Source organism: Somniosus microcephalus, chromosome 13, assembly GCF_052327205.1.
Source record: "Somniosus microcephalus isolate GS21.2 chromosome 13, FLI_Smic_1.0, whole genome shotgun sequence".
NCBI lineage: Eukaryota > Metazoa > Chordata > Chondrichthyes > Squaliformes > Somniosidae > Somniosus > Somniosus microcephalus.
Genome location: NC_140999.1, coordinates 66,779,849 through 66,806,143, shown reverse-complemented (window position 1 = coordinate 66,806,143; position 26,295 = coordinate 66,779,849).

The window sequence follows — 26,295 nt, the reverse complement described above, 5'->3', positions numbered from 1 at the left end:
CCCCCCAGTCGCTCTCTCTCTTCCCCCCAGTCGCTCTCTCTCTTCCCCCCAGTCGCTCTCTCTCTTCCCCCCCAGTCGCTCTCTCTCTTCCCCCCAGTCGCTCTCTCTCTTCCCCCCAGTCGCTCTCTCTCTTCCCCCCAGTCGCTCTCTCTCTTCCCCCCAGTCGCTCTCTCTCTTCCCCCCAGTCGCTCTCTCTCTTCCCCCCAGTCGCTCTCTCTCTTCCCCCCAGTCGCTCTCTCTCTTCCCCCCAGTCGCTCTCTCTCTTCCCCCCAGTCGCTCTCTCTCTTCCCCCCAGTCGCTCTCTCTCTTCCCCCCAGTCGCTCTCTCTCTTCCCCCCAGTCGCTCTCTCTCTTCCCCCCAGTCGCTCTCTCTCTTCCCCCCAGTCGCTCTCTCTCTTCCCCCCAGTCGCTCTCTCTCTTCCCCCCAGTCGCTCTCTCTCTTCCCCCCAGTCGCTCTCTCTCTTCCCCCCAGTCGCTCTCTCTCTTCCCCCCAGTCGCTCTCTCTCTTCCCCCCAGTCGCTCTCTCTCTTCCCCCCAGTCGCTCTCTCTCTTCCCCCCAGTCGCTCTCTCTCTTCCCCCCAGTCGCTCTCTCTCTTCCCCCCAGTCGCTCTCTCTCTTCCCCCCAGTCGCTCTCTCTCTTCCCCCCAGTCGCTCTCTCTCTTCCCCCCAGTCGCTCTCTCTCTTCCCCCCAGTCGCTCTCTCTCTTCCCCCCAGTCGCTCTCTCTCTTCCCCCCAGTCGCTCTCTCTCTTCCCCCCAGTCGCTCTCTCTCTTCCCCCCAGTCGCTCTCTCTCTTCCCCCCAGTCGCTCTCTCTCTTCCCCCCAGTCGCTCTCTCTCTTCCCCCCAGTCGCTCTCTCTCTTCCCCCCAGTCGCTCTCTCTCTTCCCCCCAGTCGCTCTCTCTCTTCCCCCCAGTCGCTCTCTCTCTTCCCCCAGTCGCTCTCTCTCTTCCCCCCAGTCGCTCTCTCTCTTCCCCCAGTCGCTCTCTCTCTTCCCCCCAGTCGCTCTCTCTCTTCCCCCCAGTCGCTCTCTCTCTTCCCCCCAGTCGCTCTCTCTCTTCCCCCCAGTCGCTCTCTCTCTTCCCCCCAGTCGCTCTCTCTCTTCCCCCCAGTCGCTCTCTCTCTTCCCCCCAGTCGCTCTCTCTCTTCCCCCCAGTCGCTCTCTCTCTTCCCCCCAGTCGCTCTCTCTCTTCCCCCCAGTCGCTCTCTCTCTTCCCCCCAGTCGCTCTCTCTCTTCCCCCCAGTCGCTCTCTCTCTTCCCCCCAGTCGCTCTCTCTCTTCCCCCCAGTCGCTCTCTCTCTTCCCCCCAGTCGCTCTCTCTCTTCCCCCCAGTCGCTCTCTCTCTTCCCCCCAGTCGCTCTCTCTCTTCCCCCCAGTCGCTCTCTCTCTTCCCCCCAGTCGCTCTCTCTCTTCCCCCCAGTCGCTCTCTCTCTTCCCCCCAGTCGCTCTCTCTCTTCCCCCCAGTCGCTCTCTCTCTTCCCCCCAGTCGCTCTCTCTCTTCCCCCCAGTCGCTCTCTCTCTTCCCCCCCAGTCGCTCTCTCTCTTCCCCCCAGTCGCTCTCTCTCTTCCCCCCAGTCGCTCTCTCTCTTCCCCCCAGTCGCTCTCTCTCTTCCCCCCAGTCGCTCTCTCTCTTCCCCCCAGTCGCTCTCTCTCTTCCCCCCAGTCGCTCTCTCTCTTCCCCCCCAGTCGCTCTCTCTCTTCCCCCCAGTCGCTCTCTCTCTTCCCCCCCAGTCGCTCTCTCTCTTCCCCCCAGTCGCTCTCTCTCTTCCCCCCAGTCGCTCTCTCTCTTCCCCCCAGTCGCTCTCTCTCTTCCCCCCCAGTCGCTCTCTCTCTTCCCCCCAGTCGCTCTCTCTCTTCCCCCCAGTCGCTCTCTCTCTTCCCCCCAGTCGCTCTCTCTCTTCCCCCCCCAGTCGCTCTCTCTCTTCCCCCCAGTCGCTCTCTCTCTTCCCCCCAGTCGCTCTCTCTCTTCCCCCCAGTCGCGCTCTCTCTTCCCCCCAGTCGCGCTCTCTCTTCCCCCCCAGTCGCGCTCTCTCTTCCCCCCAGTCGCGCTCTCTCTTCCCCCCCAGTCGCGCTCTCTCTTCCCCCCAGTCGCGCTCTCTCTTTCCCCCCAGTCGCGCTCTCTCTTTCCCCCCAGTCGCGCTCTCTCTTTCCCCCCAGTCGCGCTCTCTCTTTCCCCCCAGTCGCGCTCTCTCTTTCCCCCCCAGTCGCGCTCTCTCTTTCCCCCCCAGTCGCGCTCTCTCTTTCCCCCCCAGTCGCGCTCTCTCTTTCCCCCCCAGTCGCGCTCTCTCTTTCCCCCCCAGTCGCGCTCTCTCTTTCCCCCCCAGTCGCGCTCTCTCTTTCCCCCCCAGTCGCGCTCTCTCTTTCCCCCCCAGTCGCGCTCTCTCTTTCCCCCCCAGTCGCTCTCTCTCTTTCCCCCCCAGTCGCTCTCTCTCTTTCCCCCCAGTCGCTCTCTCTCTTTCCCCCCCAGTCGCTCTCTCTCTTTCCCCCCCAGTCGCTCTCTCTCTTTCCCCCCCAGTCGCTCTCTCTCTTTCCCCCCAGTCGCTCTCTCTCTTTCCCCCCAGTCGCTCTCTCTCTTTCCCCCCAGTCGCTCTCTCTCTTTCCCCCCCAGTCGCTCTCTCTCTTTCCCCCCAGTCGCTCTCTCTCTTTCCCCCCAGTCGCTCTCTCTCTTTCCCCCCAGTCGCTCTCTCTCTTTCCCCCCAGTCGCTCTCTCTCTTTCCCCCCAGTCGCTCTCTCTCTTTCCCCCCAGTCGCTCTCTCTCTTTCCCCCCAGTCGCTCTCTCTCTTTCCCCCCAGTCGCTCTCTCTCTTTCCCCCCAGTCGCTCTCTCTCTTTCCCCCCAGTCGCTCTCTCTCTTTCCCCCCAGTCGCTCTCTCTCTTTCCCCCCAGTCGCTCTCTCTCTTTCCCCCCAGTCGCTCTCTCTCTTTCCCCCCAGTCGCTCTCTCTCTTTCCCCCCAGTCGCTCTCTCTCTTTCCCCCCAGTCGCTCTCTCTCTTTCCCCCCAGTCGCTCTCTCTCTTTCCCCCCAGTCGCTCTCTCTCTTTCCCCCCAGTCGCTCTCTCTCTTTCCCCCCAGTCGCTCTCTCTCTTTCCCCCCAGTCGCTCTCTCTCTTTCCCCCCAGTCGCTCTCTCTCTTTCCCCCCAGTCGCTCTCTCTCTTTCCCCCCAGTCGCTCTCTCTCTTTCCCCCCAGTCGCTCTCTCTCTTTCCCCCCAGTCGCTCTCTCTCTTTCCCCCCAGTCGCTCTCTCTCTTTCCCCCCAGTCGCTCTCTCTCTTTCCCCCCAGTCGCTCTCTCTCTTTCCCCCCAGTCGCTCTCTCTCTTTCCCCCCAGTCGCTCTCTCTCTTTCCCCCCAGTCGCTCTCTCTCTTTCCCCCCAGTCGCTCTCTCTCTTTCCCCCCAGTCGCTCTCTCTCTTTCCCCCCAGTCGCGCTCTCTCTTTCCCCCCAGTCGCTCTCTCTCTTTCCCCCCAGTCGCTCTCTCTCTTTCCCCCCAGTCGCTCTCTCTCTTTCCCCCCAGTCGCTCTCTCTCTTTCCCCCCAGTCGCTCTCTCTCTTTCCCCCCAGTCGCTCTCTCTCTTTCCCCCCAGTCGCTCTCTCTCTTTCCCCCCAGTCGCTCTCTCTCTTTCCCCCCAGTCGCTCTCTCTCTTTCCCCCCAGTCGCTCTCTCTCTTTCCCCCCAGTCGCTCTCTCTCTTTCCCCCCAGTCGCTCTCTCTCTTTCCCCCCAGTCGCTCTCTCTCTTTCCCCCCAGTCGCTCTCTCTCTTTCCCCCCAGTCGCTCTCTCTCTTTCCCCCCAGTCGCTCTCTCTCTTTCCCCCCAGTCGCTCTCTCTCTTTCCCCCCAGTCGCTCTCTCTCTTTCCCCCCAGTCGCTCTCTCTCTTTCCCCCCAGTCGCTCTCTCTCTTTCCCCCAGTCGCTCTCTCTCTTTCCCCCCAGTCGCTCTCTCTCTTTCCCCCCAGTCGCTCTCTCTCTTTCCCCCCAGTCGCTCTCTCTCTTTCCCCCCAGTCGCTCTCTCTCTTTCCCCCCAGTCGCTCTCTCTCTTTCCCCCCCAGTCGCTCTCTCTCTTTCCCCCCAGTCGCTCTCTCTCTTTCCCCCCAGTCGCTCTCTCTCTTTCCCCCAGTCGCTCTCTCTCTTTCCCCCCAGTCGCTCTCTCTCTTTCCCCCCAGTCGCTCTCTCTCTTTCCCCCCAGTCGCTCTCTCTCTTTCCCCCCAGTCGCTCTCTCTCTTTCCCCCCAGTCGCTCTCTCTCTTTCCCCCCAGTCGCTCTCTCTCTTTCCCCCCAGTCGCTCTCTCTCTTTCCCCCCAGTCGCTCTCTCTCTTTCCCCCCCAGTCGCTCTCTCTCTTCCCCCCCCCCAGTCGCTCTCTCTCTTCCCCCCCCCCCCAGTCGCTCTCTCTCTTCCCCCCCCCAGTCGCTCTCTCTCTTCCCCCCCAGTCGCTCTCTCTCTTCCCCCCCAGTCGCTCTCTCTCTTCCCCCCCAGTCGCTCTCTCTCTTCCCCCCCAGTCGCTCTCTCTCTTCCCCCCCAGTCGCTCTCTCTCTTCCCCCCCAGTCGCTCTCTCTCTTCCCCCCCAGTCGCTCTCTCTCTTCCCCCCCCAGTCGCTCTCTCTCTTCCCCCCCCAGTCGCTCTCTCTCTTCCCCCCCAGTCGCTCTCTCTCTTCCCCCCCAGTCGCTCTCTCTCTTCCCCCCCCCCCCCCAGTCGCTCTCTCTCTTCCCCCCCCCCAGTCGCTCTCTCTCTTCCCCCCCCCCAGTCGCTCTCTCTCTTCCCCCCCCCCCCAGTCGCTCTCTCTCTTCCCCCCCCCCCCAGTCGCTCTCTCTCTTCCCCCCCCCCCCAGTCGCTCTCTCTCTTCCCCCCCCCCCAGTCGCTCTCTCTCTTCCCCCCCCCCAGTCGCTCTCTCTCTTCCCCCCCCAGTCGCTCTCTCTCTTCCCCCCCAGTCGCTCTCTCTCTTCCCCCCCCCAGTCGCGCTCTCTCTTCCCCCCCAGTCGCGCTCTCTCTCTCTCTCTCCCAACAACAACATGCCCTCGAAAAAGCCTCGGCACCGCCGGGCACTTCAGCTAGTAAGACCATAAAAGAAGCAAACAAAGCACTGGGGTTAATTTCTCGAGGGATAGAATTGAAAAGCAGAGAAGTTAAACTTGTATCGATCCTTGGTTGGACCACACTTGGAATATTGTGAGCAGCTCTGGTCTCCATATAATAAAAAAGGATATAGAGGCACTGGAGAAAGTGCAAGAAAGATTTACTAGCATGATACCAGAACTGAGAGGTTATACCGATCAGGAAAGGTTGAACAGGCTGGCGCTCTTTTCTCTAGAAAAATAAAGACTGAGGGGTGACCTGAGAGAGAGCTTCAGGATAATGAAAGGATTTGATAGGGTAGATGTAGAAAACATGTTTCCACTTGTGGGTGAGACCAGAACTAAGGGCCACAAATATGAGATAATCACTAATGAATCGAATAGGGAATTCAGGAGTAACCTCTTTACCCAGAGAATGGTTAGAATGTGAAATTCGCTACCACAAGGAGTAGCTGAGGTGAATAGCATAGATGTGTTCAAAGGGAAAGCTAGATAAATACCTGAGGGAGAAAGGAATAGAAGGATATGTTGATGGTGTTTGATGAAGAGGGGTTGGAGGAGGCTCGTGTGGAGCATAAACACCGGCATGGATCTGTGGGCTGAATGGCCTGTTTCTGTGCTGTAAATACTTTGTGATACTTAGTAATTTAAACATGGTATGATCTTATGTGTTTTACGGCTTAATCAGTTGTGCAAAGTGTGATCTTTATCTGTGCCATGGCTCATCAAATATGTTTCTGTTGGTGCTGACAAAACAATTATAAATGATGAAGCTCTTCCTCTGGTGTATGGAGCATTCCCGCAGAACCTCCTTCTATTCCACACTGTCATAAGAACATAAGAAATAGAAGCAGGAGTCGGCCATTCGGCCCTTCGAGTCTGCTCTGCCATTCAATGAGATCATGGCTGATCTTCTGCCTCAACTCCATTCACCGGCCCTATCACCATATCCCTTGATGCCCTTACTAGTCAGAAATCTATCGACTTCTGTTTTGAATATACCCAATGACTGAGCCTCCACAGCCCTCTTGGGGTAAAGAATTCTGAAGATTCACCACCCTCCTGTGTGAAGAAATTTCTTCTCATCTCAGTCCTGAATGTCCTTCCCTTTATCCTTCATCCTGTGGCCCCTGGTTCTAGACTCCCCAGCCAAGGGAAACATTCTCCCAGCATCCACCCTATCAAGCCCTGTAATAATTTTGTATGTTTCAATGAGATCCCCTCTCATTCTTCTGAATTCAAGAGAATACAGGCTTAGTTTACTCAATCTCTTCTCATACGAAAGTCACGCCATCCCAGGAATCAATCTCGTGAACCTGATTCTTGTTCTCACATTGAACAACTTCTCCTTTGACTCCACTCATTTCCTCCAAATCAAAGGTGTTGCTATGGGTACCCACATGGGTCCTAGCTAGCCTGCCTTTTCATGGGATATGTGGAACACTCTTTGTTCGAGTCCTACTCGGATCCCCTCCCTCACCTCTTTTTCCAGTACATTGATGACTGTATCAGTGCCGTCTCCTGCTCTCGCCCTGAACTAGAAAATTTCATTCACTTTACTTCCAATTTCTACCCTTCCCTCACCTTCACATGGTCCATCTCTAACCCTTCCCTTGACTTCTCCGTTTCCATCTCTGGGGATAGGTTATTGACTAACATTCACTACAAGCCCACTGACTCCCACAGCTACCTGGACTACACTTCCTCCCACCCCGCCTCCTGTAAGGACTCTGTTTCATTCTCCCAGTTTCTCCGTCTCTGCTGCATTTGCTCCGACGATGCCACCTTCCATACCAGTGCTTCTGACATGTCTTCCTTTTTCCTCAACCAAGGATTCCCCTCTACTGTGGTTAACACGGCCCTTGACCGTGTCCATTCTATCTCCCGCACTTCTGCCCTCACCCCTGCCCCTCCCTCCCGGAACCATGATAGAGTTCCACTTGTCCCCACCTTTCATCCCACTAGCCTCCACATTCAATGGATTATCCTCCGCCATTTCCGCCACCTCCAGCGTGATCCCACCAGCGAATGCATCTTCCCCTCACCTCGCCTTTCAGCATTCCGTAGGGACCGCTCCCTCCGCGATACCCTAGTCCACTCCTCCACCACCCCCAGCACCCCTTCCCCTTCACCCAGCGTCTTCCCGTGCAAGCGCAAGAGATGCAACAAATACCCTTATACCTCCCCCCTTCCCACTGTCCAGGGCCCCAAACACCCCTTCCAGGTGAAACAGCGATTTACTTGTACTTCTTGCAATTTTGTATACTGTATTCACTGCTCACGATGTGGTCTCCTCTACATTGGGGAGACCAAATGCAGATTGGGTGACCGCTTTGCAGAACACCTCCATTCAGTCCGTAAAGGGGACCCCAAAATCCCGGTGGCCTGTCACTTTTTAATTCTCCGCTCCATTCCCATTCAGACCTGTCCTTGGCCTCTTGCACTGTTCCATGGAAGCTCAGCATAAGCTCGAGGAACAGCACCTCATCTTTCGATTAGGCACTCTACAGCCCTCTGGACTCAACATAGAGTTCAACAAATTTAGATAATAACCTCGGCCCCTATCACACATATATATATATATATATATATATATATATTTTTTTTTATCCACAATTTTTGTTTGCCCTTTTTTTTTTTTTCTTCTTCTTCCCTCCTACATGGCAGCTGTCCTTCATTCTGCCAGCACAATTCAGCGCATTTCACACCTAATCTAGAGCTGTCTTTTGTCTCCACTAGTCCTATCACCATCTCGTCTTGCTTTGAATACCTCTTAATGCCTCTTCTCTTTTGTTCTCTCCCAGCCCGGCCTCTTAATCTATTTCATTCCCTGTGCCTCTTTAGTCTTGATAAAGGGTTTCTCTGTACGGATGTTGCCTGGCCTGCTGAGTTTTTCCAGCATTTTCTGTTGTTATTTTAGAGTCATCCTTTGTTTCTTAACCTGTCCCATTACCACCTCCTCTCGCCTTGAATATCTCTTAATGCCTCTCAATGTCTCTTAATCTCTCCTGCTCTCTATCCTATAACTTGTAGGGGGTTTTGGTGTGTGTACCCAGTCAGCTCTACCCCTGACTGTCCCTGAGCGGTTCCAATCGCTCCACACCCCCTGGGTTCTAGACACTGGACTTAGGTACAGGCGGCGATACAGGAAATCGACTGGACAAGTGGTTTGGTGCAAGAAAACCAAAATTTTATTAAAAGGCTGAATAAAACACAGTACTACTGAGAATTACTGGCATAGTTACAGGCATAAAACAGTTAATATACTTATATGGGAATGGGAAACACATGGCACATCGAGGGAAACAAATACATTAAAAATCCCCTTATCCTCAATCCCACCCCTTATACCTAACTAGATTAAGCTATGAGGGGCCAGGAATTCATGGTCACCAATTTAAAACCTGCCACTTTAGATGGTGGGGTTTGAGGTCCGCTCTTCCTGTCCTTTGGGGTATCCCATCACCACGTGGTCACAGGGCGTGCCGCTGAAGTTGTTTGTGCAAAGGCACCCTCCCTTTTCCTCCGTTACCGTCTTCATCGAGTACTTCATCGCGATGGGCCGCCTTCTCCTTTGGGTGGTCGCTGACGGTATTGCTGCGGTCTGGGGTTGGTAGGTGGTCTTTACCGTCTAATGATGTTGCTATCCATGCTTCAAACACCAGCTTGTTCTTCAACTGGGCTATTACTGTCCATGTGGCAAACGGCAGTTTATAACTAGACCGTTTTGTCTAGATTTTTCTACCCACTCTTCGAATTACCAGCTTATTCCTCAAATTGGGGTTTTACTGTCCATGCATGCAATGCCAACTTATTCACCAAACTCCAGCTTATAACCAGGCATTTTGGTTTCCCCAATGCGTCTTTCACTGCCCTTCTCTGCTCTTATTGGTTTACCATAACTCTTCATCTTGTCTCGTCTCGTCTGCCCGTTTGTGGCCTGTGTGTCCTGTGTGGTTTCGAACTCGGGTCTCGTTCTCCTCCCGCATTTGGGCCCTCGGTGTAGTAATGGGCGTCCTTGGTGTTGAGCAGCGCGGGGAGCGAGAAGAGAGCCCGCCACGAGACCAGGGCATGAGAACGAGCGGCAGCAGGCCAAAACGCCAAACGATAAGAGGCCAGAGCAAGAGCGCGATCACTACCGATGGGCCTACAATTATACCTGAATCTTCATTCCTTATCTGCGCGCCAAATCAGGTCAGTCCTTTGTCTAACATTTGGCGGGCTCGTTTAAACTGATTACAGCCATTTACTTTAATGACCCTGAAATGGCTGCCTCTGTGTTATAATGGTTTCGATGTCCTGGTTGTTGGTTATGTATGAGACTTAATCGGGTTTTTCTGACTTGATGGCTTCTGTGACCTGTTATCGATTAAAATGCAAAAACCTAATGGCCTTGATTATCGGCCCATTCTAGCTTGATTTGTTTCAAGGCGAATGAATGTATATTCTGTGTTAACTTTGGCTGTCTGGCTCCAGAGTCTTTTCACAGATTCCTGCATTTTAAGTTTCATCTCCGGGCCTGCCTGTCTGCAGGGCCTTGCTTTAAAAATCCTGTCGGTTTTGGTCACGAGGTTGCAGAAGCCATTTTGGGCACCCTGTCTTTTTCATAACTTGTCCAATACAGGGCCCCTTTATCCATAACTCTGGGGAATGTGGGAATTTTGAGAAACCTACACTCCCCCCTGTTGATACTAAACTTGCTTTAAGTATCATCCCGATAAGGTGAGCAACATTTCTGACCCTCCACAGTCAATCTTCCCCTGCAATGAACTATCTAAGACACCCACGACACCTGCATTTCCCATTCTGTAAAAATTTAGTGTACATAAGCATGCATAGAATAATTACAGTCATTTACACACATCCAAGCATGGAGGGGTCCAACACCCCTGCACCACTTGGTACAAATCATCTTTATTACAAATAACACGCTGAACATCTTTATTAAAACCAACAAAAGAACATAAAAAAACAACAATCTTTAGTCACTAATACAAACAGCAAATTCAAACAGGTGTATCTCCCTCCACCTTAACATAATGTTCCTTCCAGGTCCTTTGGTTTTGGAATTCTCGTATTTGGCCTTTTCCCTTGCACTGCGTGCATACTAGGTACAATACTCTCCCCAACTGGCAAACCACGAGAATGTGGGAAGCCAGTCTGATCCACGAAGGGACCTCTATATTATTGAAAATGTCCCACCAGGGTGGAACTACAATGTCCAATATCTTAGCCCCTATCTCTACTGTTTTCTGCTCCAGAGTGTAAAAATGTTTCTGTGAAACTGTAACTGCTTTGAGTATTTTGGTAAGGTGTTCTGGGAGAGGGGGAATTTCATAGCCGAAATGCGCTACATACTTCTGTAGGTTGGTAAAATTCTCCTTTAGAGTGAGGTGAACAGTGGAGGGTTCAGGAATGGGGACAATTCATTCCTGGGCCACTTGAACTTCTGTCTCGGGTTTAAAGCAGAAACTGCTGTCAATAACCGGACACCAGTTATGCTGTCCATGCTGGTAGTGGGGCGCTCCTGTGGTGACACAATATGTCCCACCTCCTATATATGCTACCTACGGGGGAACATGGCCTTGTGCCATTGCCTCCATGGTACAATTTATAGGTTTCGCGCCAGCAGCTCTGAACCCGCACTGTGGTTTTGAATAGGCATTCAAGTGCTGGGGACACAGGATTATGTGTGCTCCCCGGCTCCAGCACCCCAAGAGGTCAATACCTGTCATAGCGTGCTCCCACTTTATGACGTAAGGTGAGACCGCTGTGAAACGAAGGTGTGCACCCTCTTGAATGACTCCAATGTTCTCGACCCTGTATATCGGTGCGGGTTGGGCTGTCCTACCCATGACCGGCATCCTAACTACTAAAACCATAATGGTGTGGTTGGACAGTCCACAATCCACTGGGACTGGGTAGGCTTCTGAAGCTAGCCGGAGTTGGCATGGGCTCAATGCGTTCTCAAATGGATGGAGGGCTGCAAGGTGCTTGTTGCTGATCCAGGAGGGGACTAAAACCTGTTTTAAATCCTTCAGGTTACTGCGGCCCTCGCCCAGCAACCACGACCCGTACAGCACGCACACCTCATTCTGCGCAGCCTGATCCGAAGCATTTCTGTCCTCCCTTATGGGGGCATTCATGGTCTTTGCGTGCTTCTCCAGCTCGGCTATAATTTCTTTTAAATGGACCATCATGGCCTGGTCCTCATGCAACTCCGAGCCTACTACTTTGTTCTCATCCATAATAATAATAATAATAATCAACTTTATTGTCATTGTTAGTGCACAAGTGCAGTACAACGAAATGTAGGCTTGCGGCTCCCGAGAGTGTACATTTAGATTAAGACATTTAAACATTCAACATACATTTGGCTTGTAATACATTAACATAAACATAACCATAATAAAGTGCATTGGCAGATGTGCAGGCTTTAGAGTTTATTTGTGGTGTTCAGTAGGCTGACAGCCCTGGGAAAGAAGCTGTTCCTAAATCTGGTCGTACGGGTGCGAATACATCTGTAGCGTCTCCCAGATGGCAGGGGGGCGAACAGACTGTGGCTGGGGTGGGTAGGGTCTTTGATGATGGACCATGACCTCCGTAAACAGCGTTTCTGGTATATGTGCTCTATGGTCGGTAGCCGGTAATGCGTTGGGCAGTTTTGACTACCCGCTGCAGGGCTTTCCGATCATAGTAGCTGCAGCTGCCATACCATACTGTGATACAGTTCGTCAGGATGCTCTCTATTGTGCAGCGGTAAAAGTTAGAGAGGATCAGGGGTGACAGGTTACATCCCTTCAGCCTCCTTAGGAAATATAGGCGCTGCTGGGCCTTCTTCACCAGAGAGGAGGTATTGAGGGACCAGGAGAGGTCTTCCGTGATGTGGACTCCGAGGAACTTAAAGCTGTCCACCCTTTCCACCACAGCCCCATTGATGTGGATGAGGGTGTGACTTCCGCCTTTAGACTTCCTGAAGTCCACAATGATTTCTTTGGTTTTCTTGATGTTAAGGGCCAGGTTGTTATTGGCGCACCACTTCACGAGATGCTAGACCTCCTCCCTGTAGGCTGACTCATCGTTGTTGGTGATCTGGCCTACTACCGTGGTATCATCCGCAAACTTGATGATGGCGTTGGAACCATGAACATAAGGATTTTCTTTAACTGTGTTTTTAAACCGTTTATCTGGGTCTGTAATTCTATGTCATCTAAACTGTTGATGACAGAGGACCCAGTATTAAACGCAGTAAAAACATCATTCCATGCTCCCCTTCTTTGTCTCCCTGCATTACCCAAAAACTCATGGGGTGTGGTGTACAGTTTGGTTTTGTCGACATTGGCGAAATCGAACTCATAAAATTTTCTGAACATGTCCTTTAATAGGGCCTGGTATAGCTGCTCTGTTTCTTTGGGGCACCACTCCGGTAAGTGTGCCTCGGTGAGATTTAAAATCACAGAGGCTACCACGTAGTGTACCCCCTGGTACAGCACCTGATCCGTAGGCACTAGTACCAGCCCATTCCCTGGTCCCTTGGTGGTGGCGGGGCACCCTTCTCTGTGTGTCCTCGCTGCCTGGGTCGTGGGCAGGGGCTTTCGGGGGTGGGTTACAAGCTCAGTGGCATTGACTGAGATCGGGGAGTATGGGACCGTGCATGCCTTCAGGCTGGTATCCCACTTCATCCCCTCCCCGGCGTCTTGCCACTGCCAGTGGAAAATGATGGATATGCCTGTGGGTCAGACCCTCTCTGACCCCCACATACAGACATAAATCCCTTGATCCGGTTCCCACCACTTGTCCCAACACACAGTTAATCCGCCGTGAGTCCCTGTAATCGTCCAGTGGGTATTGTTCCCCAACCGTTCCCAATCGACTGTGGGGTTTCTCATATCTTTGCTCAGCTTTCTGAGCCATCACCACCTATCCAGAGGAATGTGTCCCTTGCACATTAAACATACACGTTTCCCTACAATGATGCTAACCCTTGTGGTAATGACCTGTACCCTGGGGCATAGGAGGGAGGCCTCCCCGTACGTGAACCCGGTCTGGCTGGAGTACTGAGATGAATTGGACCCTGGCCACCCTGGCCACCTTCCCTCGTGGACGTAAACGGCGGTCCCCTCCACGTCCTGTTCGCCACTTCCGTCGGTTACTATAGGTGCTCTCTCTCCTGAGCACCCATAGATGTGGGATTCCTCCACGTCACCTCGCTTTCCAATGCTCAGTCCTATCAGGGCGAGTAGCATTATGCCCCCCTTCATCCTGAAAGTCTTTCTGCAACAGATACAAAAACATACAGCCAGGTCCCCAAGAGATTCTCTGGCTTGGGTGACGCATAGTCGGGTCTCGCGACCTCGACTCAAATATACACACTCTTAGCAGATTATTACTTATTTAAAACTACCCATCACCTTATTTAACACTTAAGCTAAATACCTAAACTTAAAATTACCTAAACTTAAATTATCTAAATTATATACATCCGCCGCCCGTCTCCGGGCGGCCCGCCTAATCCCTGTTAGGGCTGCGGCACACCGCTCCCTTCAGCGTGGCCGCACTGTCCTGTACTTCCGGCCCCTCACAGCCTGTGGCTACTGGCTGGGGACCTCTGTCTTTGGACTTACCCCTGACTCGGGAGGCTGCCCCTTTGAAATGGGGAGCCGGTGACTAGGGTTTCCTAGGTTGGGGCATCCGTGGGGACCTTCTAGGGACTTTGGCGGGTGGGGTTTTCTTGGCTGGTGGGCTTTTAACCCGAACCGCCGTCCCCTCCGGTGCAGTCTGTGGGCTTACCACTGCCGCTGGCCGGGGATCTTCTTCCTCAGGCTTTACCTTTCCCGAACCTGGGCTAGGGGCAGGTAACACTTCGCAGCCTGTTGCTGCAGGCTGAGAGTCTCCGCCCCCAGGTCCCAAACCTGGGTCGGGGGTGGGGGGGGTCTTCGCCCTCGGGTCCTTCCTCATCTAAACCTGGGTCAGTGGCGGGGTTTTCGCCCTCGGGTCCTTCCTCCTCTGGATCCCAGAAGAGTGGGGGAGTGTCCCAATCGGTGGGCGGGATGGCCCCTCCCCTTAAACAAGCCACAGCGCCTGCCTGTGCAGTCTGTGAACTTGTTCCCGCTGCAGGCTGAGGATCTCTATCCTCAGACCTTACCCCAACTAACTGCTTTCTCGTCTCGGGTATAAACAGTTTACACTGATTAATATGGAACCATTTGGTGCGCCGAGGCATCTTAATGGCGTATACCATGGGGCTTGCCTTGTCTACAATGCTGTAGGGCCCCATGTATAGCGGTTCTAAACTTCCTACCCGAGTATAGTTCCTCACCATGACCTGGTCTCCTACCTCCCACTCGTGGTGTTTACAGGGTTCAAGCAGCAATTGGTTGCTCCGATGCTGCTTTCCCATGTTCCCAGTTGCCTGCCCGTGGACCTGCTTAAGGTGCTCGAAGAGGTTTCGGGCGAACCTGTCCCGGTTTACCTCTCTGAGCTGACGTTCTGTGAGCACCGGGGCAAGTACATGGGTGGGGGTTCGCATAACCCTGCCAGTCATCAGCTCGTGCGGGGAGTACACCATGCTTTTCGACTGGCTGGCCCGGATCCCCATGATGACCAGCGGTAGGACCTCTGCCCATTTTTGGGGCGAATCCACCGTCTCCTTCCTTAACCTTTCTTTTAAGGTCCTATTCATTCTTTCCACAATCCCCGATGACTGCGGGTTGTGGGCAACGTGCCACTTCCCCTCGATGCCTAGCAGCATAAGGGTATTCTGCATTACCTGCCCGGTAAAGTGACTCCCTTGGTCGGACTCCACATACTGCGGTAGCTCCCATTGCGAGAACACTTCCCGGACCAGGATCCTGGCCGTACCCAGAGCTGTGGCCGTTCTGCAGGGGAAGGCTTCTACCCATTTGCTGAACACATCCACCAGGACTAGGCAGTACTTATAGCCTCCCTGGGCGGTGGGTAGGGGCCCGATGTAGTTGACCTGTATCGACTGCCATGGTCCCTCTACCCTCCTGAAGTGTCCCATGGGTACCTTCCTTTTATGGGGGTCGGGATTATTAGCAGCGCACACCAGACAGCCCGCGCAGAACTCGCGGACATCTTCCCTGAGTCCTGGCCACCATCCAGCCTATTCCACCCGCTGCCAGGTGGTCTCAGGCCCGGGATGCCCCGCTCCTGGACCCTCATGGGCCAGTTGAAGGAATTCCCTCCGGTGCTGCTGCAGCACAACCCACTGTTCCCCCCTGAACAGCATGCCTTCTGTTACGGAGAGGGCTGCTGCGCCGTAAGGGCCCTCTACCCTTTTTCCCTCAATCACAGCGTTGAGGACGGTTTTGAGAATGGGTTCTTGGCCTTGGACCGTCTTAAGGTCCGGGGCTAATGCTACCCCTGCACTCCCTTGTGTCCCGTCCCTACCTCTGACTGCTGCCATGGGTCTGGACCCATATGGGTCCCAGAAAGCGCCTGTGTGGGCACCCTCCTTAGCCAGCAGGTCAGCCTGCTGGTTACCCTGACTGCAGGGTTCTGTGGAGGAATGGGCTTTCACCTTATGGAGGTGTTTTACTGTGAGGGGTCTCCCGTTGCTGGAGGTGTATCCGCGGCGGGACCAGATGCCCAGGTACTCCGTACACAAATTGCACAAATAATGACATATGGGTATGATCTTGTGGCCATTACAGAAACATGGCTGCAGGGTGACCATGACTGGGAATTAAACATACCAGGTTATTTAACAATCAGGAAGGACAGGCAGGAAGGGAGAGGAGGTGGGGTGGCTATGTTAATAAAGGAAGGAATCACTATAATACAGAGAAATGATATTGGGTCAAAGGAGCAGGATAGTGAAACAGTTTGGGTGGAGGTAAGGAATAATAAGGGAAAAAAACACTAGTGGGTGTAGTTTTTAGGCCTCCGAACAGTTGCAACTCTGTTGGACGGAGTATTAATCAGGAAATAGTTGAGGCTTGTAATAAGGGAACAGCTATAATTATGGGGGATTTTAATTATCATATTAACTGGACAAATCAAATTGGGCAGAGCAGCCTTGAGGAAGAGTTCATTGAGTGTATTAGGGATGGGTTTCTTGAGCAGTATGTAACTGAACCGACCAGGGGGCAAGCAACCTTAGATTTGGTCCTGTGTAATGAGACAGGATTAATTAAAAATGTCCTAGTAAAGGATCCCCTTGGAATGAGTGACCATAACATGGTTGAGTTCCATATTCAATTAAAGGGTGAGAAGGTTGGATCTCAAACAAGCATGCTGAGCTTGAATAAAGGAGACTATGAAGGTATGAGAGCGGAATTAATTAGAGTGGACTGGGAAAATAGATTAAAGGGTAAGACGGTACATGACCAGTGGTGTACATTTAAGGAGTTATTTTACAACTTCCAAAAAAAATATATTCCACTGAGGAAAAAAGGGTGTAAAAGAAAAGATAGCCATCCGTGGCTAAGTAAAGTAATTAAGGATAGTATCCGACTAAAAACAAGGGCATATAAGGTAGCCAAATCTAGTGGGAGGATGGAAGATTGGGAAGTCTTTAAAAGACAGCAAAAAATAACAAAAAGATTGATTAAGAAAGGGAAGATAGATTATGAAAGTAAATTAGCAAAAAATATAAAAACAGACAGTAAAAGTTTCTATAGTTATATAAAAAGAAAAAGGGTGGCTAAAGTAAATGTTGGTCCCTTAGAGGATGAGACCGGGAAATTAATGGTGGGAAACATGGAGATGGCAAAAACACTGAACAATTATTTTGTATCAGTCTTTACAGTAGAGGACACTAAGAATATCCCAACACTGGACAAACAGGGGGCTCTAGGGGGGGAGGAACTAAATACGATTAAAATCACTAAGGAAGTGGTACTTGGTAAAATAATGGGACTCAAGGCGGATAAATCCCCTGGACCTGATGGCTTGCATCCCAGGGTCTTGAGGGAAGTAGCGGTAGGGATTGTGGATGCATTGGTAATAATTTTCCAAAACTCACTGGACTCAGCAAAGGTCCCGGCAGATTGGAAAACTGCTAATGTAACACCCTTATTTAAAAAGGGTAGTAGGCAGAAGGCTGGAAACTATAGACCTGTTAGCCTAACATCTGTGGTTGGTAAAATGTTAGAGTCCATTATTAAGGAGACAGTAACGGGACATTTGGATAAACATAATTTAATAGGGCAAACTCAGCATGGTTTCATGAAGGGGAAGTCATGTTTAACAAATTTGCTTGAGTTTTTTGAGGAAGTAACATACAGGGTGGATAAAGGGGAACCAGTGGACGTAGTGTATTTAGACTTCCAAAAGGCATTTGACAAGGTGCCACACAAAAGATTATTGCTCAAGATAAAAAATCACGGGATTGGGGGTAATATTCTGGCGTGGGTGGAGGATTGGCTCTCTAACAGAAAGCAGAGAGTTGGGATAAATGGTTCGTTCTCAGATTGGCAACCAGTAACTAGTGGTGTTCCGCAGGGGTCAGTGCTGGGTCCCCAACTCTTTACAATCTATATTAACGATTTGGAGGAGGGGACCGAGTGTAACATATCAAAGTTTGCAGATGATACAAAGATGGGAGGGAAAGTAGTGAGTGAGGAGGACATAAAAAACCTGCAAAGGGACATAGACAGGCTAAGTAAGTGGGCAGAGATTTGGCAGATGGAATACAATACTGGAAAGTGTGAGGTTATGCACTTTGGCAGGAAAAATCATAGAGCAAGTTATTATCTTAATGGCAAGAAACTGGAAAGTACTGTAGTACAAAGGGATCTGGGGGTCCTGGTGCACGAAACTCAAAAAGTTAGTATGCAGGTGCAGCAAGTGATTAAGAAGGCCAATGGAATGTTGGCTTTTATTGCTAGGGGGTTGGAATATAAAAACAGGGAGGTATTGCTGCAGTTGTACAAGGTATTGGTGAGGCCGCACCTGGAATACTGCATACAGTTTTGGTGTCCATACTTAAGAAAAGACATACTTGCTCTCGAGTCAGTACAAAGAAGGTTCACTCGGTTAATCCCGGGGATGAGGGGGTGGTCATATGAGGAGAGGTTGAGTAGATTGGGACTCTACTCATTGGAGTTCAGAAGAATGAGAGGCGATCTTATTGAAACATATAAGATTGTGAAGGGGCTTGATCGGGTGGATGCGGTGAGGATGTTCCCAATGATGGGTGAAACTAGAACTAGGGGGCATAATCTTAAAATAAGGGGCTGCTCATTCAAAACTGAGATGAGGAGAAACTTCTTCACTCAGAGGGTGGTAGGTTTGTGGAATTTGCTGCCCCAGAAAGCTGTGGAAGCTACATCATTAAATAAATTTAAAACAGAAATAGATAGTTTCCTAGAAGTAAAGGGAATAAAGGGTTACGGGGAGCGGGCAGGAAATTGGACATGAGTCTGGGTTCGGAATGGTCATGGCCCTGTGGGTAGTGGAGCGGGCCCAGGGGCCGTGTAGCCTTGTTCTGCTCCTACTGTGTTCTAATTCTGTTAGATTTCAGGAGATGGTTTTATTCCTGTTCCTGGCTGGGGTGGAGATCGCCTTTACAGAAGGTAAGTACTGTAGAAAATATAGGGACAGAGTGATCTCCTGGAAGAATTTCGATCGCCTAGATGGGTCGGAGAGGAATTTCCCAGATTTTTTTCTCCCAAATTGGCCATTGGGTCTTTATCTGGTTTTTCGCCTCTCCCGGGAGATCACATGGGTTCGGGTGGATGCAGAGTGATAGAAGATTTGAGGTTAGGATCAGATCAGCCATGATCTTATTGAATGGTGGAGCAGGCTCGAGGGGCCGATTGGCCTACTCCTGCTCCTATTTCTTATGTTCTTATGTTCTTATCATGCTGTCCGAGCAAATCGTGTATGGGGTGGGGAAGATTTTGGGGTGTGTAAAGACGTACACTACCGCGGACAGTTCAGCCTGCTGGGCGCTCATGGTGCTAGGGCGCTTAATTGCCAGGGCAATGTTTGCCGCTGGGTCATAAACTCCACACCCCGTGAGACGCTCGCCAGCAGATACCATGCTGGAGCCGTCTACATAGATCTCGTGGCCCGTGGGATGTATCCTGGCCCGTAAACCTATGTTCACTTCCCAAACACCTTCTATGGAACACCGGTGGGCTGTTCCAGGATATACCTGGTTGGCTGTGAGCTTTGGCTCGCAGAGACCCTTCACCTTAAGATCCATCTGTGAGAGGAGCAGGGTCCAGCGGGCAATGTGGGCACTGCTCACTGTTCCATCCTTGATCCTCCCATCCAGAAGCATCTGGGTGGGTGTGTGATGGGTGAGGAGGGTGATGGGAGAGGTGCCTGTGAAGATCAGCAATCTTTTCACAGCCCAATGTGTGGCCAAAAGGTGCCGCTCACAGTTGGAGTAGCTCCTCTCCATCTCCGTGAGTATCCTGGAGGAGTAGACCGCCGGCCCTAGACTGCTGTGCCGCTCTCGGAGCAGCACCGCACTCAGGCTATCCCCACTGGCTGCTACCTCCAGGAAGAACTCTTTCCCCCCCCATCTATGGCCCCTAGAGCTGGTGCGGTCTGCAGATCATCCTTGAGCCTGACAACTGCTGTCTGGCAACCCTCATCCCAAATCCACTCCACTCCCTTGTGTAGAATTCGGAGCAGTGGGGCTGCTGTGGCTGCATAGTCTTCAATGAAGTCTCTGCAGTGCCCGGTTAGCCCTAAAAATAACCTCACACCCGTAACTGTGTTGGGGACGGGTAACTCCTGTACCGCCTCCCTCCTAGCCTTATCTATGGCCCTTTCCCCAGCGCGTACGGTCAGGACCAGGAATTTCACCTCCTGCTGGCCGATCTGCGCTTTCTTTGGGTTTACTTTAAAACCTCCCTGCCTGAGCAGCTCCAGCAGTTCGGCCAGTAGTGGGCCCTGCTCCTCTTTTGAATCCGTGAACAGGAGCAGGTCATCCACATACTGTACTAACTGTCTGGGCTGACTGAAACACTTTAAACTGTTTGCCATGGACTGATGGAAGATGCTGGGGCTGTTGTGGAAGCCCTGAGGCAAACAGTTCCACGTGTACTGTTGCCCTTTAAACATAAAGGCAAACTTGTACTGATCCTCCCTCCTTAAAGGGATGAACCAAAACCCATTGGAAATATCCAGCACCGTGAACGTGGTCGCGGATGCTGGGATACTTCCAATCAAGCCGGCAACTGCTACTACCATGGGTGCACAGGCTGGGATGTTGCTGTTGAGCACCAGATAGTCCACCGTGGCCCTCCAGGAATTGTCCGGCTTTATAACCGGCCATAGTGGAGAGTTTACATGGGTGGCTATCGGTCTCAAGATTCCCTGCTGCACTAAGGAGGACATGGCTGCTTCCATGTCAGGCTCCGCTTCCCTGGGGAAGTTATACTGTTTTTGTGGTCAGGCCATGGGGTCCCCATCTACGCTGACCTCAAACCCGTTGACCCTCCCGCAGTCGTGTTTGTGCGTGGCAAATGTGGCGTGGCTAGGCCAGCGCGCACAAATGCCTGGAACTCTTTTGGGGTGTTACTGACCATGAGCTCGAGGTTATAACCCTCCTTGGGCTTCATGGTGCATAGGGTCCCCTTCCCTTCTTTCCCTGGGATTATTACTACCTCGCCGTCCTTTCCTGTACTTGCCCCCCATAGGCAATGATTCCTTAAATCTACCAGGATCCCGTGGCCTACAATAAAGTCAACCCCCAGGACCCCTCTTCCACCCTCCACTTCCCATCTCATCAGGACACAGGTCCACTTGGAGTGGAGTGGTCCTAACCGAATGGCGAGCGGGATGGAAAACAAGCCGGCCTGTTCTTTGCCTGTGAACCCCGACAGACTGTATGGGACCCCGTTAGATAGAGGTGAGGTGGTGGGGTTATCTGAATGGACCATGGTGCATGATGACCCCGTGTCCAACAGATAGGTCCCCTTCACCTTTTCCACCTCCATCTCCACGAGGGGTTTTTTCCATTCATCGTACCGAAGGGAACACAGGTAAACAGGCTGCACTGGCTCTAGTCATGGCTGTGGGTTGGATGGGGCTGATGGGGTCAGAGCACCGGTAGCGGCTGCTACTCTCCTGTGGCCAGTCAATAAGGACCTCATGGTGTCCAAAACTGACTCGACCGCAGCGGGAGGGATTCCTGACTCTGCCTTTTGGGCTGGGGCTGCGGAATTCTTTCCCTTGTTGTCTTTCCAAGGGTTTTTGCACTCCTTCCGCCAATGACCACCCTTCCCACACCCATAATAATTCATCTTAGTGCTACGAGAGTTATTCCCTTCCTGATGCCACTCCTTCCTACCCGGTCCGGATTTTACCTCATGCACCTTCCCCTTAGGTGGGTGTGCATCGGATCCCCTACCGTTCTTATAGGCTAGGGTCAACTGTGTGATCACCGTATGTTCGGTGGTCTGGGGATTCTTGGGGTCGAACCAGACTTCCGCCTTGGCCCGGACCTGTGGCAAGCTGTTTGCCACCAGGCAACGGAGCCAATGGGCCAGCTGATCCCGGTTCAGGAATGCCCGATTAGGTGCCCCAGGACAGGCGCTCCTATAAACCGGCCATAACCTGTCCGCAAAAGCCTGCGGGGTTTCCCCTGTGAGCTGGACGGTCTTCTCCACATGGGAGAAAGGACTTCCCTCATTCATCCCCATGGCCTTCAGAACTTCATCCCTGAGCTCCTCATATCCGCACTGCCCCTTCTTACAGTCATCAGAGAGGGATTGGAGGAGCCTACTCTCCAGGGAGAATAGCAGCATTTTGGCCTGCTCAGCACCATTGCAGTCGTTGACGCTGGCCGCCTGTTTTACTTCCCTGAAGTGGATCGAGGGGTCTCCCTTTTCGGAGAGCTTTGGGATATGGCTCACCATAGCCCTAAGCTGTTGGGTGCTATAGGATAATACAAACTGGTTTTGGAGGGGTCCCTCGTCGTTGCCATTGACGGGTGGGCCGAACCTCCGATGCCAGGCTAGGCATATCGGTCCCGGCTCCAGCCTCTCTGGTGGGGGCTGTTCCACCTCCGCTCCCACCCCTGACTCCACCCCCCCTTGCTGCCCGACCTCGCTAAAACCTGGCGCTATGGGTGGCGGTCGTGAGACCTCCTGTTCCTCAACCGGGTTGTACCTGGGCACTACCAATGATGTTTGAACCGTTCTCCCCTCGTTTCCTATAAAATCCGCCTGGCCTGCCTTCGGGCTTATGAGAGCACACCATGCCTTTTGCCTTCCTCAGGGCCAGGCTCAGATTTTCTATCTGTTCCTTGCAGGGGCCATGATCTGCAAATTAAAACCCCTGTTCACTCGCTAGCTTGTAAGCTGCCTTTACTTCCTTTACTTTCTCCTCCTGTTCTCTAACTTGCCTTGCTAGGCGGGCATTCTTTTCCCGCAACCTCAACTCGTTACCCTTGGCTTCGGTGACTTGGCACTGTAGGTATTCCAACTGAGCCTTATGTTCTCCCATTAAATGTACCCTGCCTGATTCAGGGCCTGCAATGCTACCATTAACTTCTCCCCTGCTAGAGCCTTGTCCTGGATCTCCAGGGCTGACTCCTTTAACTTGGCTGCCTGTGCTGCAATGAGCCTGTCCAGAAGCTGGACCTGCTTTTTAAAGCACATCAGCCAAACTGCCTTCTCTAGGGGTTTCTTGTGCTCCTGTAGGATTCGCAAATTTGAACTTTATATTATAAAGGGTCGAATGGCAGAAGAGGCAATGATTTTAAAGACTGTTTTAAAAGAAGCCTAGGAAAAAGGGGCATTCAAAATGGCCGCCAGACCCCGTGACCAACTTATTGGGACATTTTAAAATGGTTCCTGCAGTCCTCAGACAGCTTTGTGGATTCAGCCCACAGTAAGTTCTGGAAGCCGTTTCTGAGAGAACGAAACCAGACACCCACATATACATATAGATTGGATGCAGATCCAGTCAAGATCGGCCTGTAGATAAAGGCCATCTAAATGTTTACCCAGACAAAAGGGAACAGTTTCATATTCATGAGAAGAGCATCAAGGACCTGTTAAGGACATCACCAGGACATTAAAAACAATGAAGGTCATTCCAGACCAGAGATGTCCCGTTACCAGCCATCCGAAACCAGTTTAAAATATAATAACTACCCCGTTGTGCTCCCAGCCCGCCAAAATTAAAACAAAAGACTAACCTGATTTGGCGCGAGATAATGGCTTCCGATGAGAAGTTTATCTGGGAACCCAGGGGTAGGAAGAAGAGAGAGCCATCGTGGTGCTACCATTGTATCGGTGGCAGCATCGCTAGAAGAAGGAGAAGAAGACGGTTCAAGCCGGCGTCCCGCCCCGGGGCAAAACATCGGGAGATCATCAACCAACCCCGGGCCGTTGACGAAACGAGAGGCCATCGACCCACTCTGGCTCGGGAGAAGAGACAGAAAAAAACTACAGAAGAAACTATGGGGGCCAGCCCGAGGCTCCTCTGACCGGGGTCGAGCAGACGATCCCCGACCCCGCTGACATCCAGACCAGCCAGTGTCCAGCCGTCCCCGACCCCCACCTCAGGAGAGAGGTGTGGGGCAGCTCGCTGGTGCTCCACCAACCACGTGGAGACGGGACATCTGAAAGGATCAAACGCAGACCTGTTTCAAAACGTTGCACTTCCTAGTTGGATTGTTGAGCATGTTTCTGGCCCTTCATAATCAGATCTAGATAGGTTTAAGGGGGTGGACATTTATGGGTATAATTAACATGAGTTGTTGTCCCTCGATGTTCCGTGTGTTTTCCCATTTCATGATGAACTTTGTAGAGTATAATATGCCTGTATTTGCCTTAGTTAGTATTGTGTCATTATGATTTGTTTGTGTTTTCCCCTCCCATGTACCCTCTTATTTGCTTGCATTTGATTTGTTTTACATAATGCAATAAAATTCCATTTTGTTTCATCAAACTTGGTCTATAAGAGTTTTCTCTACATTGTAGTTCCTGCCCCAAAGTCCAGAGTATAGAATCTAAGGGGCGAGTGGGTCGAACCACTCACGATTTACTGTGCAAGAGAGAGAGGCCTCTAGAGAGAGAAACCTCTGCGATCTAAAACCCCTTACAGAAAATGGCGACCACGGCAGGACTCTGGCAGCAGGATTGCAATGTACTAGATCCAAGTTTGAATGGACGAAATGGTATGGATGAGAGGATAGCGGATTATGTCTTTGGTAAGGTAAATCTCACTAAGCAGTGGATTTCCGATCTCTTACTGGATGGGCGTTCGGTGGACGCAGCCATCAGGTGGACAGAGAGCAAAGAGCATAAGAAGTCAGTGGAGAAGGCAGTGTGGCTGATGTGTTACAAGAAGCAAGTCCAGATCTTGGAACAAGTCGTTGCAGCACAGGCAGCCAGGATCACTGCACAGGCAGCAGAGATAGAGGAAAAGGCCATGGGTGGGGAAAAACTCATCACAGCGCTTCACGCGCTGAATCAGGAACGCCAAGTGGTAGCTAGTCAACATCAGGCTAGAATAGAGTACCTGGAGTGCCAGGTTACTGAGGCAAAGATCAATGAGATGAGGATACTGGAGAAAAACGCCCGCATTGCACAACAGCTAAGAGCGCAGGAGGAGAGAATAGTGGAGGTTAAGGCACCTTACAAGCTAGCCCTCGAGCACGGGTTCGAGAGCGCAGACCACGGCCCCTGCCAAAAGACCATAGAGGGCCTAAGAACGGCCCTGGTTAAGGCAAAAGGCATGGTGCGTCTCGTCAGCCCGAAAGCCAGTCACATGGACTTTTAAAAGGATTCGAAACAGCCGATTCCAGCCAAAGTAGTTGTGGCACCAGCCACCGAGCCCTCAGCACCGCCGAGCTACAGTGAGGCTTGGCCAGAAAAACAGGGGGTGGTAAAAGAGGAGGTAGCCGAGGTGGAATGTGAGGAAGAACAGCCACTGGTAGCAAAGCCGGGACTGGCACCAATGTGTCCTGCTCGGCACCAGAGGTTCGGTCCCAATGCCGGACCCCACCAGAACCAGCTTGTGGTGCCCTACAGTGCCCAACAAATAAGGTCCATGGTGAGCCACCTCGCAAGACTCACAGTAAAGGAAGAGCCCTCGATTCATTTCAGGGAGATAGAGGAGACAGCCGCCATTAATGACTGTGACGATCAGGAACAGGCGAAAATGTTGCTCTTCTCCCTGGATTGCACAATCCTTCAGTGCCTCTCAGATGAGAGTAAGAGGGGACGGAAAGGGTATGTGGATCTCAGGGAAGAAGTTTTAGAAGTAATGGGAGTGTACGACGGTAGTCCATTCGACCGTGTGGAAGGGATCGTGCAGCTATCTGGAGAACCCCTACGGGTTTTCGCAGAAAGGCTGTGGCCAGTGTATCGACGCAGCTGTCCGGGCATGCCTGACCAGGTTGCAATGAACGACGAACAGCGGCTTCATTGGCTCCGTTGCTTGGTTACCAACAGCTTGCCGCAGATACGGGCCCTAGCCAGATCTTGGTTTGATCCCCAAGGTCCCGGTGTCACGGAGGAGACGGTGCTCCGCCAGCTCAACGTTGCGTATAAGAATTGTAGAGGTCAGGAAACACCTCCCCAGAAGGGAAAGGTGCATGAGGCAAAACCCGCAGCCCCAAGCAAGAAGGAGTGGCGTCAGTTGGAGCCAAGCTCAATTGCTACGGGTGTGGGAAGGATGGACATTGGCGCAAGGACTGTAGAAATCCGTGGAAGGATAATAAGGGAAAATTTCCCGCAGCCCAAGCCCAAGCCCAGACCGCCGCCCCAGCACCAGCCCAAACCCAAGCCGTAGCTCTTGCCCCAGCACAAGGAGTTGGTGCAGCTATGGATCCCGCTGCGATAGAATCAATCATAGAGACAATGCCGTCTCTGATGATCGCGCAGGGGAAGATAGCCGTCACCACTGGTCTTGTCATTCCCGAAAGCCCGACCGCTGTGCCCAAATGACTAGAGCCGGTGCAGCCCGTTTACTTGTGTGCGCTGCGATATGATGTATGGAGGCGACCCCTCGTGGAGATGGAAGTGGAGGAGGTAAAAGGGACCTATCTGTTGGATACGGGAGCATCGTGCACCGTGATCCACGCAGATAACCTTATCGCCTCGCCTCTATCCACCGGGGTTCCATATATTCTGTTGGGCTTCACAGGCAAGGAACAGGCTGGCGCATTTTCCATTCCCCTCTCCGTTCATTTAGGACCACTCCACACCAAGTGGAAGTGTATACTAATGAAGTGGGAAGTGGAGAATGGGAAAGGGATCCTCGGGTCCGATTTCTTGGTAGAACACGGGATCCTCGTGGATCTAA